At 40.4% G+C, this 15029-nt stretch overlaps 1 protein-coding gene across 6 annotated transcripts in view; it reads right to left on the reverse strand.

The window, feature by feature from the left end:
• The window catches only part of LOC129721506 (uncharacterized), a 521585-nt gene that overhangs the window by 196643 nt on the left and 309913 nt on the right, over window positions 1-15029 (reverse strand). The gene's annotated exons all lie outside the window — the stretch shown is intronic.

A 15029-nucleotide genomic window follows, 5' to 3' on the forward strand; every position in this document is an offset into this window, starting at 1 on the left:
CGTGCGTGGTATAGCGCTCCCGGCTGGAGCAATCTCGAGCGAAAAACTCGTGAAAATTTACTCATCCAGCTCACGTTTGATGGGATTTTTTTTTCTGTTGTTGCTTCAGCAGCGCGCGGCAGACACCGAACCCAGGTTTAGGGGACAAGTTTCCCGTCACGGAAGAATGCCTTAGATCACGGTAATCAATTCCGAGCACGGTTCTGATTTAGGCCCGATCAGACGGTGAATTTATTGCGGGTCTAATTATTACGCGCGTACTACAGGAGCCACGCAGAAAGTGGCGCTAGATTGTGCCGCTTTCGAATGCGGCTGACACTATTTGGAGGTACTTTTTATTGTTTTAAGGTTGGGCACGGTTGTTAATGCTTATGGGGAATAAGGAATGAACCCTATATCTCACTCTATGAAAACGGCTAGAGATTTTTCAAACATCTTTTAGTATGTTAATGTAAATCACATAATTGTCGTTCCAGATCCAAGACGCCATAAAAAAATAAATTGAATCAACTTTGAAAAAAAAAAATATTTTAATCAAATTAGTGAATACCTTAAGACTACAATACACGTAGCAGAGATATATGCCAGTAGAATCTAGAGCTTTATTCTCAGCAATTAAAAATTGATGAAATTTGCTCCGTACCCTCTGTCATAGGTTCTCGGTTCAAAATTTATTAAAATCAGTCCATGCGCTTAGAGTGTGCAAACTGTTACAAAGTGACACTCGTTTCTCTTACTCTAAGGTTTCATTGAGATCATCGAATTTTTCAAATAAAAAAATATGACGAACTTAATAGGCAGAGACTCGGGTCACAAAAAAAAAGAAATGCAAACAGCACTATAAAAATTTAACAATTTTTCAACAAAACACTCTGTCAGTATAACTCATGCACAGTATCGACTGTCAAAGCAAGAAAGAATGCTTTATATGTTTCTTATTTCGGTGCAATGGCCAATCATTCGAATTTATGCATGTAGGGTTATATCTCTACACATTTTCTTTGGTGGGAGGAAATGCTTACCAACATCGGGTTTATATCCATGGAAGGTTGGCTTATTTTATTGTGCAACATATGTGCCATATATCGCTTTATTTTTCAAAATATCGAAACAATTTTAATAATCTATCTTAGAATTCAACCTATTGAGAACATTTTCCCAAATTTTCACAAAAATTTGAGAAGAAAGAAAAAGAGAAGAGAAGAAAGTCCACTCATGATTTTGCCGTGTACACGATTGCCGAACAACTAATTAAACGTTTTACTTCATTTTTTCGAATGTTCATCGTCGGTCCTCGAACAATTATTTTTTGATGTACAAAGTTTTACTTTGCGAAAAAAAGTATTAAATGCAGTTTTTAGTACTCAAAAACTGTATTATTAAGGAAAAACGAACGATAGATGCGAAATACACTAAAGTCGCTTTTTACGCGGGGGATACATGCCGCGTACAACTCTATTCTATGGATTCGAAAACACCACAAGCATCTGAAGCAGAAGAATTTCAGGGAAATGAATATAGCTCTACTGCTGGGTAATTGATATTTTTTATAAACAAAGCCTTTATTGTTGTTGAAAAACTGTACTATTAGAAATTTTTAACTTTATTGAAAATTCCTACACACTACATTCGAGCGAAGAGGTATATAACCACTGGAATGATCAATTCAGTAAATTCAGTTTTTTGACCATTCTTTCAACCAAAACTTCAACATTATGAATTCCATGGGTATTTCGTTGAGTTTTTCAAGTTTCATTCTACTTTTTTATAGTTTTAAGTTTGCTGTTTTCTTCATTTTTAAGGGTTGATGCATGGAATTCTGCCAGTCGTCATATTCTGTTTTAGATTATTAATCAACCTTGCTCGTATAAGCACGTTCAAACTTCTATTGTGGTTAATCAGAGATTCGGCACGCGGTATTGTAATTGAGACCAGTATGAATATTCATATATAACAATTGAAGCATTCGATGACCACTCGATGTAATTGACTAAAGTCACTTTTTACGCGTTTTTTTTTCACGGATTTCAGAGTAATTGTAATTGTAATTGTAATTCCGGACTACTTCGTGATAAGGGCGAAACTAGATAGGAAAACGAGCAAGGATTCGCCCTTATCACGAAGTAGTCCGGAATTGTAATTGTTAATTGGACATAGGCTGTTAGCCCGTTAACCCTCTTAAATCTAGATACAATACATGTTTGAGATATTGCTGATTTCTTGAGTATAATTTGAGTCTTCTTCGAATTACTTCTGGAGTCATATTTACAGAGATTACGTCCTGCAGTTCATTGAACTCGTTCATAAATCTGCTGGTGGGTTTGTGTTGTGTGTAGTTCCTCGTTCTCAATGGAGGATCAAAGACCCTCCGACGACGAAGAGAAACCGGGCTTTCGGTGGAATTAAGTCGGTCCAACAGGCAAGAGCTTTCAATCCGTCCACTGAGTATGTTGCAGAAAAACACAATATCTGCGATCTTATGTCTGCTACTGATTGTTCCAAAATCTACTAGACAGCAAAGGTTTTCGTATTCGGGTAGTTCGTCATTCCATCCAACGTGTCTTAAAGCGAATTTCACGAATTTACGCTGGACTGATTCAAGTCGTTGTTTTTGCATGCCATACTTTGGTCGCCAAACCACACTCGCGAAATCCAGTTTTGTTCTGACAAGACTGCCGTAGATTGCAAGAATTGCATGAGGGTCCGTAAATTCCCGTCCAAATCGTCGTGTGAGAGCAAAAAGTTGCATCGATTCCTTCACTACTCTATCGATATGATCGTTGAATGTGAGAGACTGATCCATCGTCACGCCCAGGTCTCGAACATTCCGTACGCGTTGTAAAATGGAAGGTCCTAGCATATAGTCAAACAATATCGGACGAACTCTCCTGGTGTACGTTATGTCAAAATATTATCTATACATATAAAAAGGAGTTCTGTCTGTGTGTCTGATTCATATAGACTTGGAATCTGCTAAACATGAAAATTTGTATGTGAGAGTTTTAAGGGCCGGGAAAGGTACACCCAACACAAACGGAAAACATTTTACTACTTTGGAGCAACTTTTTATTACTTATTGTGAATTAGACCGCGCATTACACACAAATATGTATGTGTTTCTGCAGCAGAACATACAGCCAAGAGCCGCAATGTAGGTGTTAGCAAAACTTCACTCGTTGCATTTGTATTGATGCAACGATCAGGTTCATTTCTATCCTCTTATTCACACATAATAAGAATCTTACCCGTCAACCTCAAATGTTTCATTCGGCGTCGAACACTCGACAGAAACGGACGTGCAAAGTGGTCGTTCTATTACAATCCGGTCCGTGTGTACGAATAGCCAAACAAAAAAGTGTATTATTCGCGCTAAAGGCCAACTAGATTGTGAGTTGTGTCGCTACGTTCTGTACCCGGCTCGCAACTTTGGCTGTATTGGTGCAAAATACCAGCTGCAGTGTTGATCTGTGCACAGTGAATAGATCTTTCTAATTCAAGGCCATCGGTTGACAGTCGAGTCGTGTCGCTGTGCTGAGTGATCTCACACCCGGCTCACTGCTGGTGGCTGTATTGGTGCTGCTGTACTGGTGCTGCTGGCTGCTTTGGGTGCAGCTTCGAACGATCGGACAACCACTGCTGGAAGGAAGCAGTAAATAGGTACGTGTTCTTGTCGGCGCTAGTGCGCTACATTTAGCGCGATGGATATAGATCCCTCGCCTCCCGTGCCACCATCCCCGAACCCCCCTGACCCTGACCCTTCTGTTACCCCCTCCCCTGTTCATTCTCCAGTCCCCCCTCGCCCCAGGCTTTACCCGGACGGATCTCAACAGGGCAGCTATACTGTTTATTTTCGTCCAAAGGCAGGAGTGAATTCAAAGCGATTAAACATACTGCAAATTTCTAAAGACCTGACGAAGGGGTACAAGGCCGTGACCGAAATTTCCAAGGTCCGACCTAACAAGCTCCGTGTCGTGGTCAGTGATCTGGCACAGGCCAATGCTATCGCTTGCTCTGAGCTCTTCACACGCGAGTATCGCGTTTACATACCCGCACGAGACGTGGAGATCGACGGTGTCATAACCGATTCGAGTCTGTCTGTCGAGTGTACCCTAAAAAGCGCAACCGGTTGCTTTAAAAATACCGAAACACAGGCGAAGATTTTGGATTGTAAGCAATTGCGGTCCATGTCTCTCGTCGGCGGTAAAAAAGTTTACACTCCGTCAGACTCGTTTCGCGTTACGTTTGCCGGATCTGCACTCCCTAGCCACGTCTCGATCGACCGGGTTCGTCTGCCTGTGCGATTGTATGTACCCTGTGTTATGAATTGCACGTACGAACAAACCAAACAGTGCTACAAGTACGAACAAACCAAACAGTGCTGCGGAAAAACCGAAGCAAACTCCTCCTGGGCTTGCAAATTTAAAGTCCCAGAAGGTGTTCCCAGCACTGCCAGGAACATTTAAAACCCCAGTTGTTCCTTTTGCACATCCAGTTGATGCAACAAACTCTGGATTAGTGAAATTTTCTAACATTGTGGACTGGATGTTTGAAAATTTCAATGTACCCGATCCAATTAAAATTTTTCTTACAGCATTCCTCCCAACAGTTAGATCATTTTTGAAGCAGTTGACTGCCCAATGGCCCCTCCTTGCAGCGATTGTATCCTTCGATGCCTAATTCAACTGCGTATATGAAGGATTCTATCTCTGTCTTACAGTGGAATTGTAGAAGTATTTTACCAAAAATTGATTCGTTTAAAGTTTTGATAAATAAAAACAAATGCGATGCATTTTCCCTTTGTGAAACTTGGCTTACTTCAAATATTGATCTCAACTTCCATGATTTTAATATTATTCGCCTTGATCGAGACACCCCATATGGAGGAGTACTTTTAGGGATTAAAAAGTGCTATTCTTTCTATCGTATTAACCTCCCCTCGATTCCAGGCATCGAAGTTGTCGCATGTCAAATGACAATACAAGGTAAAGAGCTTTGTATTGCCTCAATATATATTCCTCCCAGAGCACAGGTTGGGCAACGGCTGCTCTTTGATTTAATAGAACTTCTTCCCTCGCCACGTTTGATTTTGGGAGACTTCAACTCTCATGGCGTGGCTTGGGGTTCCCCTTACAATGATAACCGCTCCTCTTTGATCTATAACCTTTGCGATGACTTCGACATGACTATTTTAAACAACGGCGAAATGACACGTATCCCGAAACCTCCAGCGCGCCCAAGCGCTTTGGATCTATCCTTATGTTCGACGTCGCTACGGTTGGATTGCACATGGAAGGTAATCCTCGATCCCCACGGTAGCGACCATTTGCCTATTCTTGTTTCAATTGATAACGGGTCAACCCGCATGCTCACACGGAATGTCGATTGGAAGTTATACGAGGAAATGATTTCAAAAGCGGTCGAGTCGATTCATCATCATTCACCACTTGATGAATACAACCTCCTCGCGGGCTTAATCCTCGACGCCGCGTTGCAAGCCCAAACGAAGAAATATCCCGGCGTAACGATCAAAGAGCGGCCTCCAACTCCGTGGTGGGACGAAGAGTGCTCCGATGTCTACACGCAAAGATCCGACGCGTTTTTGGCCTTCCAGAAGGGAGGTATACCCGACGACTATATACGGTATTCGGAGCTTAATACCAAGCTTAAAAGCCTGGCTAAAGCAAAGAAACGCGGATATTGGCGTCGGTTCGTGAACGAGACGTCGAGAGAGACATCGATGAGCACTCTTTGGAACACAGCCCGAAGAATGCGGAATCGCGTAACGGTCAACGAAAGCGAGGAGTCTTCAAGTAGGTGGATATTTGATATTGCCAGGAAAGTATGTCCGGACTCTGTTCCTGAGCAAAACATTGTTCGCGATGCGTCTCCGGGCCACGACGCGATAGAATCACCTTTCACGATGGCAGAATTTTCAGTTGCCCTCCTGTCCTGTAACAATAACGCGCCTGGGTTAGATAGAATCAAATTCAACTTGTTGAAGAATCTACCCGGCAATGCCAAGAGGCGCTTGTTGAACTTGTTCAATAAGTTCCTGGAGCAAGACATTATACCGCAGGATTGGAGGCAAGTGAAGGTGATCGCCATCCAAAAACCAGGGAAAACCTGCTTCTGATCACAACTCTTATAGGCCGATTGCAATGCTATCCTGTATCCGGAAATTGATGGAAAAAATGATACTCCGTCGTTTAGACCACTGGGTCGAATCAAATGGTCTACTATCAGAAACTCAATTTGGCTTCCGCCGTGCCAAAGGGACGAATGATTGTCTTGCGCTGCTTTCAACAGATATTCAGCTGGCGTATGCTCGCAAAGAACAAATGGCGTCTGCGTTCTTGGACATTAAGGAGGCTTTTGATTCCGTTTCTATTGACATTCTTTCGGGCAAACTTCACCGACAAGGATTTTCTCCAATTTTAAACAATTTTTTGCACAATTTGTTGTCCGAAAAGCACATGCATTTTACGCACGGCGATTTGGCAACTTTTCGCATTAGCTACATGGGTCTTCCCCAGGGCTCATGTTTAAGCCCCCTTCTTTACAACTTTTATGTAAATGACATCGACGAATGTCTGGCAAATTCATGCACGATAAGACAACTTGCAGACGACAGTGTAATCTCTGTTACAGGAACCAAAGCTGCCGATTTGCAAGGACCATTGCAAGATACCTTGGACAATTTGTCTGCTTGGGCCTTACAGCTAGGTATCGAATTCTCTCCGGAGAAGACTGAGATAGTAGTTTTTTCTAGGAAGCATGAACCTGCTCAGCTTCAAACACAGTTAATGGGTAAAACGATTTCTCAGGTTTGAGTACACAAATATCTTGGTGTCTGGTTCGACTCTAAAGGCACCTGGGGTTGTCACGTGAGGTATCTGAGGAAAAAATGTCAACAAAGAGTGAATTTTCTTCGAACAATAACCGGATAATGGTGGGGAGCCCACCCAGGAGATCTTATAAGGCTTTACCAAACAACGATACTGTCTGTTATTGAGTACGGGTGTTTCTGCTTCCGCTCCGCAGCAAACACACATTTGATCAAACTGGAGCGAATACAATATCGTTGTTTGCGTATCGCCTTGGGTTGCATGCAATCGATGAATTTGGAGGTCTTAGCTGGAGTACTACCATTGAAAAACCGCTTCTGGAGCCTGTCTTCTCGTATTCTAATCAAATGTGAGGTCTCGAACCGTCCCGTGATTGAAAATTTTGAAAGGTTAATCGAACTTAATTTTCAAACCCGTTTTATGACATTGTATTTCAATCACATGTCCCAAAATATCAACCTTTCTTCGAATATTCCAAATCGTGTCGACCTTTCAAATACTTCTGATTCTACTGTGTTTTTCGATACATCCATGATAGAAGAAACTCGTGGAATCCCGGATCATTTACGCGTGCAGCAGATCCCTAAAATTTTTTCCAATAAATATCGAAACATCAACTGCGACAATATGTATTACACTGACGGATCACTTCTTGATGGGTCCACTGGCTTCGGTATCTTCAATAACAATTTAACCGTCTCCCATAAGCTCGATAATCCTGCTTCTGTTTACGTCGCAGAATTAGCTGCAATTCAGTACACCCTAGGGGTTATCGAAAAAATGCCCACGGACCATTATTTCATCTTTACGGACAGTCTCAGTTCCATTGAGGCTCTCCGATCGATGAAAGATGTTAAGCACTCTCCGTATTTCCTGGGGAAAATACGGGAACATCTGAGTGCTTTATCCGAAAAATCTACTCAGATTACCTTAGCGTGGGTCCCATCTCACTGCTCGATACCGGGTAACGAAAAAGCGGACTCTTTGGCTAAGGTGGGCGCAACAAACGGTGATATTTATGAAAGACCAATTGCCTTTAATGAATTTTTCGCATTTGTACGTCAGAATACGATCATCAGTTGGCAAAATTCTTGGACCAAGGGGGAACTGGGAAGGTGGTTACATTCCATAATCCCCAAGGTATCGACGAACCCGTGGTTCAGGGGGTTGGATGTAGGTCGGGATCAATCACTATAGATTTGACGCGCATCTCCGTCGTGTTGGGCTCGAGGAGAGTGGTATCTGTGCCTGTGGTGAAGGTTATCACGACATAGAGCACGTTGTTTGGTCATGCCCTGTACACCATGACGACAGGTCTAGATTAATAGCTTCCCTGCAGGCCGAAGGTAGGCAGCCGGCTGTTCCTGTTCGTGATGTCTTGGCGAGCCGTGACCTATCCTACATGTCCCTTATATACGTTTTTCTGAAATCCATCCACGCCCCAGTTTAGTCCCATTTCCTTCCGCCTAAATCCAACCAAACGACAAGAACACGTTAAGACCCCGGATCCGGAAACAGCAATCAGACCCGCACGATACTCTCAAGGCCCGATGGAAACAACCCAATATGCCAGTCCGTAATATCTTGGCCCAGCAGCGGAACAAATTTAATATGCTGCTTACCTATGGCAATGAAAACCATCAAACAGCAAACCTGTGCTTTTAATGCAAAATATTTTAGCTTTAAGTTAGATTTAGTTTCAGCTCGTAGTCGGCAGCGAGGATAAAAAATTTGCTTTTAGTTATTAAGATACTTTAGAAAGTAAGCTACTAGATATAATTGGCGCCGTCAAACATTGAATTGTATTTGTGCCGTGTCAAATAAACTATAGATGAAGAAAAAAAAAACCTCAAATGTTTAATTAGAAACACCACTCTTTTGTTCCCCAGTGTTTACTTGAAATGAAAATATGCAATACCGTGAGCCCAGAGTTGCGAAAGTTGTTCGGGATGGGCACGAGTTTTGCATCTTCAAACAGGTCCAAATGAGTTTCTATGAAGCACACTCGTTGCGTGGTCAAGATAGCTTACATAAAAGCAATTTTATTTGGTTTTCTCTGACGCAGTTTACAAATTGTGGTGTGATTCCAAGACGCATTTGAAGTCTTTGAAATCATTAACGTTCGCATACTGTATGACGGGAAAAAATGCAACTCTTGTCATATTATTGCTTTATTCCGTATGCGTACAACAACTAATACACGCACACCGGATGAATTGGCGATAGAAGGAACGGCTTGAGTTGCGATGACGGTTTATCTCGCCGTGAGTTAATGTACAGCTCTAAGTAGTGCTGTATATTAACCTGCGGCTGGGCGAGTCGCCCATGCAGCGCATGTACAACATATGCGACGGTGTTGTTTCTTGACTGGAGATGGAAAGGGAGCATTTTTCGACAGAGAAAATGCTACATGTGGTTGAAACGTCCATTATTAGATAGTCGTACTCCCGTAACACGTGCTAAATATGTGACATTATGTGTTGTTATTTGACTGGAGATGAATTTTATTGCTTTTTAAGTAACAGATTTGTTACCTAAAGAGTCATTTCACGTTATCGCTAATTATGTAATACGGAAAAACTTTGCGTGTACTTATGATAGTTTGAGACCCATCCCACCTCTGGAAGGGAGGGCCTCCATACAAATTAAACAATTAAATTTTTGCATAGCTCGAGAACTAACTATTGAAGGGTCTCTCCCTTCCCGTACAACGAAACACATATATCTGTATAACTCGAGATTTAATCAAGCAAATAGAACCAAATTTTACATGTGGTGGTTCACGAGAGCAAAAAATATTTATGTAGTGGATCGACACCCCTTTTTTCCTAAAAATGGGAGCTCCCATAGGAGTGAAACACAAATTTTTGCATAACTCATGAACTAATGAACAAATTTGACATGTGGATGTTTTTGGGGGTAAGAAATGTTTCAATGGTGGTTTGACGACCCTCCTTTCTCTGGAAAGGGGGGATTCCATACAAAAGAACACAAAAATTTGCATAACTCTAGAATTTTTCAAGTAAATGGAACCAGATTTGGCATGGGAAAATTATTGAGGGCCTAAAATACTCTCATGATGGTTCGACGCCCCTACCTCTTCAGAAAGGGAGGGGTACCATACATATGAAACACAAATTTCTGTACAACTCGAGAACTAAGCGAGAAAATGGAATCAAGTTTGGCATGCGAAGGTTTTTGGGGGTAAAAAATGTTCTTATGATGGTTTGATACCCTTCCTTACTTTGGAAGGAGGGGAGCTGGAAAACAGCCGAAAGTGACCAAATACCACCCAATATGGGTATTTCCGTGATCATGATGATGCACAGAAGCCAGAAATCGACCGCAGACACAATTTTGAATTTCAAAATGGCGACTTCCGGTTTCTGGAAAACAGCTATTCCCGTAATTGTGACGGTGCATAGAAGTCAAATATCGACCTCAGACACCATTTTGAATTCTAATACGATGACTGAAAATTACCAATTACCACGCAATATGGTGATTTTCGGAAGTAGAATGACGCTCAGAGGGCAGAATTGAACTCCACATGCTTTTTAAAATCCGAGCCATCCAAAAATGGTCGAATAACATTCAATATGAATATATCCGGAACCAGAATGACGCCTAGAGGCCAAAAATCAACTTCACATGTCATTTTGAAATTAATAAAAGGCCACATCTGGTGCCTGGAAAACAGCCGACAGTGACAAAAACTGGTATTTCTATGATCATGATGATGCACCGATACTAAAAACACGTCTCAGACAGCATTTTGGATTCTAAAATGGTGACGTCAAGTTTCTGGAAAACAGCCAAAAATGACTGAATACCATCCAATTTGGGTATTTCCGGTATTAAACTAATGACCAGAGGCCAGAAATTGATTCCACACTCCCTTTATCATCTGGATATCAGCTTAAAATGACCGAATGTCTTCCAATATGGGTATTTTCAGAATCGAGGTCATGTACAAAAGCTGAAAGGCGAGGATGTTCTCATCCCGATAGAACCAATCATTTCAATCGATTTTTCTTTTGAGTTTGAAGAGTGTTTGAAATTATTTGAATAAAAAAAATGGGCGGAACAAAGTTTGCCGGGACAGCTAGTACATAATATATATTATGATATCATTATGAACTTTCCAAATCATTTCGTTTCTCATGAAAGGTACACTGGTCGACGAAATGAAAAAAGTGCATTCCAAAAGCTTAAACCGGAAAAAAAATGAAAGATTTCAACCATTCTTATGAATTTAGGTGCCCCTAGCAATCAAATTTTTATTTCATGAATCCCAGGATGCTGAAAACCGGCAGGAAGGTTTCAGAATATTTTCCGTATTTTCAAAAAATAAAAAGAGTTGATGGGTTTGCCTGTAAGACACGGCCGCAAGGTTAACATAAAATTACAACAGTCTGTCTTATGTCAATGTATTTCTTGCAACAGATTTGATTTTATTCGTTTAATAGTGATCAATTTGATGGTGTAGAGCGGTGAATTTTAGCTATAATTCTCTATCAACTTTATTTCAAATAATTGGTAACCTTGAAGAGAGGCATTATTTAATTCACTTGAAGTCAATTGACTAGAAGGAACACCCGATCAGTCGAAAATATCAGGATTATAACCAATCTTTATATTTTATTACGAACTTTTTGTATCAACTTGTGCTCTATCCCTGGTCTCGTTGAAAGTTAAAATATCAAAATTCCTATCAAAATTACTTACTGGTTATTACAAATTATAGCAAGTTTCGCAAGTTTTTTGGCAGAAAAAGATCAGAATTAGTTAAAATGTACAATATTTTGTTAATTGAATAACAATTTTTTTTATCGATATGCTTTAAAAACCACATTTTTGAACATTCAAGTGTATGATAACGGAATTTGGTATATGTAGTTCTGTACTTTTCATCATTCTGGCATATCAAGAATATTACAGGCTTTGTTATTTCTATCAAGTTCAGATATATTTGTGTTACCCGTTTGTTATAATCGTTTGATCGGGTAGGTTATACTCACCATCAAAACAAGTGTGGGTGTAACTGATTCCTGCTCGATGAAAATGTTAGGTCAAATTTCATTCAGTATTTGCCGCTGAATGAAATTTGACCTAACATTTTCATTGTTACTGCTTCAATTGAAAACATGCGGTCGTCCTTAAAAGGACGGTTGGTTTTACTTTTTACAAAGCTGGGAATTAAACGAATATACTCTCTTTCCCATCTGTTACGGGAAAAATAATAACTATGTCAAATGACTAATTTTGGGGCGCTAAACAGTGCCATTTCTATGACACAACAGTGATACTACAAGTTTGTTCAATTTATTGCGATTTGCTAATGCCGTTGACACAAGATGTTTCCGGTTCCATTATTATTTCTTCACACAATGCAAGCTAACAAACAACACATATTACAAGTGAACACTAGACTGGGACATGGTTATCTGGGGAAAAAGCGATGGTGTTATATTTTCGCTCCCATGCACTTTTCGTGTTCCTTATGCGTCCTATAGTAACTGTGTACCTTTTCAGATCGATCGGTGAAACACCCGATTTGCGCCCGATTTTTAAAGCTTCCATACGATTTTATATGGGAAAACCCACTTTTTCAAAACTTTTTCTATAGAGATGTCCAGTTGGCAACTAAAAATATATCAATGCATGATATTTATAGGAAATTTTCCTTGAAAAAACTCTTCTGAACCCGCAAGGCGCTACTTTGCTTGTGAAAAAAAGATATTCACCCCAGACTGAATATCTGACGAACGGCTCACCATTGAATTTTTCTAGCAACACTGCTGCAGCATGCTGCTTTTGAAAATTTAACCATGTGATAAGAAATGATATCGCTTAAATTTATCTTAGAGGCTTCCCCGACGATACTATGAGCAAAAATCACACTTTGAAAATTAATTCCACGCGAAATTATTTCTCATACTTAAGCAAGTTTGCAAAAGCAGCATGCTATAGCAGTGTTGCTGGAAAATTTTAATGGTGAGCCGTCCGTTAGACATTCAATCAGTTTGGAGTGAATAGCTGTTTCTACAAGCATTGTAGCGCCTTACGGTTTTCAGAATAGTTTTTTTCAGGAAAATTTCCTACAAATCTCATGTTTTGATATATTTTTTAGAGCCAACTGGACATCTCTAGAGAATAAGTATTGAAAAAGTGGATTTCCCATATAAAATCGTATGGATACTTTAAAAATCGGGCGCAAATCAGGGGTGAACACACGCTACCAGCACATGCATATACAGCTGAAAGTGAATGCATCAGAATCGAACAAAATCACTAACATGTCCGGATGCCTCTGTATGACGGTGCTTCCGACACAGACGGGAGATCCAAAATCTAGCGCTAGAGAAAATTATCTTCAAACGGTCAGCTGCTTCCCTCTGCTGGCTCATCCGCTTTGGCAAGCTGCAATCGAATGAGCGGGCGTGCTGCAAAAACCATATTATATTTGATGTTACTCTCAGCTGGGCTGCGATTTGCCACAGTTCTGCTTACTGCTGGTCGCTCACTTTCCAGTTAATTATCCTCTTGCAACAGTGAACGGATAGACAAAGAAGACTGAATGAAGACTGTCATAAGGGACTACCGAGCGTTATAATTCTGGTGGGCGTGTCAACAACAAATCGTTTACAAAATCCGTTGAATACTTCGGTGTCGGCTGTCGGGAAGAGAGAACACTGAGAGTTGTGCTTGATCTTTAGCATTGTTTTCAGATTGGTCGAAATATGCGTTTAACAAGGTTCTATATTTTTCAATAGTACAATAATTAGCGTCACAAAGTCGTAATTTTGCATTTTGGTGGACGCACAGCTACCTTTCCGATTCACTCTTGTTAACTGAATTTTGAGCATTTGAAAATTTGCATTTTTCTTGACCCTCTCGTTCTTTTCGGTTTTTCAATTTTAACTCCTACGTTGCCGTAAGACATAATTCTACGTCAAAACAACTTCAGTGTAGTTTGATATTAAGGTGTATCTCACGGTGCTCACAAACTTATTTTGCTATATTTTCACTTCAGGAATACATAGCACGGGTGAACAAAAATCTCTCAACAAACTCCATTCCTGTAGGCGTTTCTTCAACCCCACGGGCATTCAATGCTTATCAAGTCCAGCTCCACTTGGGCTAACTACGTTGCTCACTGAACTTCTCTTTTCAGTGCATCAACTGGATTCGAAAGCTCTGAGTGCTCGCCGGTTCTTTTCGGGCAATGTCCATGCCTCGTGCCCGTAGAGTACAACCGGTCTTATGAGTGTTTTGTACAATGTACACTTTGTGTGAGGGCTGTGAGAAATGAGCTTCTTAAATTGCTTCATAGTGCCCACTTTATGTTCACTCTGCTTTGCCTACATGTACGTCTATACACAAAAGTCTAGGGGATTGAGGTCCTATAAGGAGTAGGGTTTGCAATCCCGGGAACGATTTCCCGGGAATTGCCTTTTCCTGGGATCCCGGGATTCCCGAGCTCCTCGGAAAATTTTCCATACAATATTGCAATAAAACTAAATATCGTATCGAAACACGAAACTTACGTCGTCGAAATATAGAGCAGCTTCATAGTGGGCATTATACGAAGCAAATATTTGCTTGAAACGACGATCAATATTTTCTTGCCGTGTAATATAAAATTATTTGCTTAATTTATTGGTCAAAAATATATGCTGTTTTTTTTTAGTAAACGATGAATTAAGAAATATTTTCTTCGTCTCATGTCTTTTTTTGCTAGTGAGTTCGCTACTAAGCGAATAGTTGCTTGGTTTTTTCTTTGTTTATTGACAAAATATTTTGAAACCTGTAAATTGATAGAAAAAAATTGAAACCCGTAAATCAATGCGACCAGAAATAAATAAATTAATAAAACTTAGTCAGTGTAACTTGTGTCGTGGCCGCGATTTCACATTAATTAAGAAGGCATTCAAATGCTCTAAAATCTGGCTGCCAAACACTCAGCTTTATCTTCAACAAAGTAAAAGTATTGGACTCTTCAGTTTCTAATGAAATGAAGCAAGAGCTGGAATCGGTGATTTAGAAGTATTTTAGAAATCAGACACCAGCGCGAAAATTCCCGGAAATGAGATTTTTCATTACCGTTTCCCGAGAAATCTATCTCGGGAATATTGCAAACCCTAATAAAGAGCTATAAGGAAATCAGTTAAACTTTTCACG

Source organism: Wyeomyia smithii, chromosome 2, assembly GCF_029784165.1.
Source record: "Wyeomyia smithii strain HCP4-BCI-WySm-NY-G18 chromosome 2, ASM2978416v1, whole genome shotgun sequence".
Taxonomy (NCBI): domain Eukaryota; kingdom Metazoa; phylum Arthropoda; class Insecta; order Diptera; family Culicidae; genus Wyeomyia; species Wyeomyia smithii.